Genomic DNA, 4,715 nt, shown 5'->3' with positions numbered 1-4,715 from the left:
TGCCATTAACGTGGGCGCGGGCTCATCTGAAGGTTGTTTGGCGATGCCCAGGGAAGGGGTTTTACAGCCCCCTGTCTTGAGGAAGATGAGAGAGCATTAATCATGTCCTCGCAGCTGCTCGTTAGCCCACAGACGCCTCGGCTTGCGTCTGCAGGACTGACCGCCGCACAGTTCCAAACACAGCAAACCAGGAGACGGAAGGAGGAAGAGACCACCACCTGGAGGTCAGACGGAAAACAACCCACCCAAGAGCTGGGTGCCCTCCCTCTGCTTCCTGGAGCACAAGATGATCACGGGCCTCGGAGAGGGGCCCCTTCCCACAGCACGACCACCAGCTTGCAGGTGCATGGAGGCAAGATGCAGGGGCAAAGCTGTCTCCTTTTTAAATTGCCACTTTCAAGGGTCCCAGGGAGGACGCTGATTCCACAGCCCTGCAGACTCAAAGCTGAGCCCATCCCTCTGGGTAGGAGCGTGACTCCCCCAGTGACCTCGGGACATTTAGGCTGCGGAGATCTCACCCCAACTCCATTGCATTTGCGACACAGGGAACTAGGAATAATGGCCTCAAACACTCGAGAGCGATATTCAAAGGGCGCCGTGAGCCTGCGCCCCTGGTTCTAAGCACACCGAGGTCCGTCCTATCACAGTGATCCTGTGACCCCAGGCCCCACCCCTTGTGAATCCTTGAAGTCATGGAGAGAGACAAAGACTTTTTCTTGCCCCAACATGTGCCACACACCCTTGTTCCTTGTGGGTGTCATGTCAAGGGGACAAGAAGGACAATTCTGCATGTGGGGAGCTTAAAGCCAGAGCTAACCCCCGCCCAACCCCAGGAAGCTCAAAACTGGAGACCGTGAAGTGCAGCCTCAGTAAGAGGGGGTCTCAGCCTCAGACCAGTGTGGGCGAAACCCCTCCCGGCATTTCCTGGAGTGTCTGGCTCCACAGGCCGCAGCCCTACTGTCAGGCCTCGCACTGCTTCCCAGCAACAGGGAGTGTGCGCCCTTGCTCCGGGGTGCTGGAGCCCCACAGACGAGCAACCCATCGGCCTATCCCACCCCGTTGCTCTCTCCCATGGTGCTACCTCCTCTCGTCCCAACTGTCACATCCCAGATCACCACGTGGGTTTTTACTCGCCATTCTCACAGTCAGTATTCCACAGCTGTTCCCTATCGACGTCCTTGGTGGTCTCCATCTAAGTGCTATCGTATGCCCCCGATAGCACAAGACATAACAGAATCCAGGACAAGGAGACACCAGAGATGCTCTCTTGTCCCTCCCACCACCCCAGGCCCCACCTAAGTCTTTGGAGAGAGCTGCTTTTCCTTTTAAAGATTTCTGTGCAGATTCACACTTTCCTCAGTCATCCAATTTGGCCTTCACTAAAAAACGATTCTTCCTTGTGTTTAACTTGGATTCTTAGCTGAAGCTTCAAGTGGTTTCTTCTAGCACCATCCCCAGAATCTGTACACATTACCTGTCTCCACTAAGATTTAGTGGCCTCATTTGCAGGTCAATATGAGTCAAAGGTTGTTTCCAACAAATACGGAGGACAAGGGATTGAAAGGCCACCTACACCCAGGGCCAGCCAGGTGACTGCTTCTCTGGTCCAAAACCTCTAATCCAGCAGAGAGGTCTGGGATCTTTCAAAAGCAAGAATCTATTCTTCTCTTTCCCCTCCCCTACACTCCCTCATGGCAACTCAGAGCTATTCATTTTTAAGTGGTTTTCTTCATTCTCAGTATTTCCATTTCGGGCGTTTAGCTATTTTTATATTATTTATATGGGTGTGATCCTTTTTATGATGATTATCTGTGATTAATCCTCGCAGCTATAGGAAAGTCAGTGTAGCGGCTTGTGCCACATCTAACAAGAGTTGATGCCTGTGTAGCTTTTCTGTGTTAAGCAGCTTTGCAAGTTCACTTGAATTGACAAGGGAAAAAGAGGAGAGGCAATTAAAAAGGTGTTTATTATTTATTTTTTAATTTATAATTTATAGGAATTATGTATCTCACAGACAGATAATAATGCGCGCTTTCAGCGTGATTTAATGAAGCCAGGTGGCACGTCAGCAGGGCCCCCCTGGCCTCCAGAGGGCTTGTCTCCTCCCTCAGTCTAAGCTGCCACCCTCTGTTACCCTCGGCCCAGTCGGAGACAGCAGGAAGGAGGACGCTACTCCAGTCCAGAGAATGTGGACACCACACGGATCTCAAACCACCATTTAAAACAAGAGCCGCAGGGAAAGCATCACCCCACTTCTGACAATATGGGACGGCGAGAAGCCAAGTCCCCCTGAAGAGTGGCCGTCTCCCCCTGACTGGCAGCCAGACCAGCACCACTTGTGTTGAGGGGTTAAAGGGGAGATTTAAAGGACCATAACTCTTTTCCTGAAACATCAGGCAGTTCATATCTACATATTTCTCTCCACTAAGACCTAATTTTCCACCATTTCCTGTGATTTGCTGCTCCCTTTCCCCATTTCCTTGATTTAATGCCCAATTATTTTTTGTCCCATTGCCAGTAAAACAAAATATTTCATAACTGCTTCTGTGAGGTTTTTGGATACTATTTTAAATACATAACTTACACACCTTATATTGCAAAAATCCAGAGGAAACGAGTGAACAACTAGGTGTGAATTCTGCTCAACAAGCGGACCTAAGCTTGGCAATTTAAAGTGCCATGCCACGCTTTAACAGATTCCCAGAATTCCCCATCGCTCGGCCTCCACCAAGCACCCTCCTGGGTATCAACCCTAGAACAGGAACATGGGGACCATTTCTCCCACTCCTCCGCCCTCCTTTCCCTGCCTCCAGCTGACCTGGAAGACCGATTTGGTCCTTAGTTACCTGTGTAAAATGAGTTTTTGAATCAAATCCCTTCTAATTTTCTTATAGCTATAAAACTCTGAATTTCCTTCTGTGTCCTAGAAACAGGAATTAAACCCCCAGACCAAGGGGTCTGGTTTTAGTATTTGAGGAGGGAGAATATTAAACATCAAGCGGAAGCCTTCTCTACTACTGAGATCCTTTCCCTATCTAAGCCTCTTTTGGCCTAATTTTTGCATGAATATACACAAGGACAGTAGGCCAGAAAGGAATCTTACAGAATTGTCTCCAATTTGTTTGACAATCCTGCTTCTTTTTCTGCTCATCCTGTTTTTGGCTTATTGTTCTGTTCTCAAAATAAAAATAAAATGAACTTAGTTTCAAGAAGTCGATGTGAACTTCATGAAAGCTGCCAACACACTGGAGATGCCCTGGGGTTTTCAAAGACCATTATCTCCAAACACACCCTAGAAATGTGGTCACAGGGTGTAGCCCCTCAGTTCCAGGCCTGCTAATGAGAAGGGGCTACTAAGAATTTAGGCAAAACTCCCAGGTTCTGTCACATTAGACACCAAAGACACTGTTTGAATTCTATCATCCAGAGAGGGCATAGGCTGGCCCCAACTTTGGTCCCAACCCAGCACCCCAGGCTGGTTTGGGTTCTGTAGAGATAAGATCTAGAGGGACAACAAACACAGGGCCCAAGAAAAGGTGGGATTCAAACCCAAGTCCAGAGACCAGATGGCTCTAAGGCTAGGAAACCAGAAATGCAGAACTCTGAGCAAGTCCAAGAGGAAATGCAATTAGACTAGGTAAGAAGTACTGCCAAGGCCACCTCAAGGAAGAAGCCTGGATACATTACCAGGGTAAGATGGGGCCCAGTTCTACTTCCTATCGATTCAAATCAGCCCTTGCTGGAGGGCCAGAATTTTTTTTTTTTTTTTTTTAATCCCCACTAAGGACAGCGATGTTCTCCAGCATTCTGGGGATTGCAAGGTGATCTAAACCATAATGACACTTGCTTCTTACGGACAGACAGGGACCTGATACCTGGTTGGGATAGACTGTAGTCAAGAGGCTTCTTAAAAGATGATGTTTGAACCACACAGTGCTCCCCTTTTACTTCCATATTGATCTTCATTTTCTGAACGAAGTAGCTGTTGATACCTATAGATTCCATGGTGGATCTGGGGGAAGCACCTGGGACTCTGTGAAAGAAGCAGGTGGGTCATCCTACAGTGTGGGTCTGCTGGGAGCCTGGGGCAGAACCTACAGAGTCTAGCAAAGCTTGATGGACACCCTCCCCACGCTGCACATCCCAGCAGGAGACCTCTGTCCATCCTGAGTGACGCTCCTGTTCTCCTCAACCCCCCCCCCAAAAAGTCAGCTGGGGTTAGAAGGGTCCATGGAGACCAGGAAGACAAGAGGCTCCTCCCCAAGAAAGTTCAGCAGGGACACTGGCCCAGCCGATTCACAGACTCTGGGGTCTTTCTGCAGAATACAACCATACCTGAGCCCGGCAAGGAGACAAAGAGAAACTGTAGCACACCCTACAGGGAAAGAAGTCCTCACATTCAACAATGGGATCCTGTGCTTGGGGAGCTTAAAATCTAGGGAGAAATAAGAATTGCATCAAAGTTGTTTGTTTTCATCATATAACAAATAACAAATAGGTACAAATAACCTACTGTGAAAAAGACCCTCATTTGCAAGGAGTCCATTCTACACACAGGAAATGGGCCTTTTATCTATTTCCCCCCCTATTTCTAAAGGAATTTTTAAAGTTAATTAAGGGAGGGATCAAGGAAGATTTCCTCTCCCATGGCTCCTCACGTTTTACCCTATCAGGCATCACTATAAAGCAAGGAAGCTGGCCTCGTAATAAAGAGA

At 48.3% G+C, this 4,715-nt stretch overlaps 1 long non-coding RNA gene across 1 annotated transcript; it reads right to left on the bottom strand.

Annotated features, from left to right (window-relative positions):
- Positions 1-677: 677 nt before the first annotated feature.
- LOC306641092 lies at positions 678-4,437 on the bottom strand. Its single transcript, XR_013758021.1, has 3 exons — positions 4,336-4,437; positions 3,876-4,033; positions 678-3,336 (listed from the first exon to the last, which is right to left on the bottom strand). It is a non-coding gene; the product is annotated as an uncharacterized lncRNA (long non-coding RNA).
- Positions 4,438-4,715: the final 278 nt, after the last annotated feature.

This window comes from Sciurus vulgaris, assembly GCF_902686455.1.
Source record: "Sciurus vulgaris genome assembly, chromosome: 12".
NCBI lineage: Eukaryota > Metazoa > Chordata > Mammalia > Rodentia > Sciuridae > Sciurus > Sciurus vulgaris.
The sequence above is the reverse complement of the archived record's forward strand: the minus strand, read 5'-3'. Positions and strand labels throughout refer to the sequence as shown.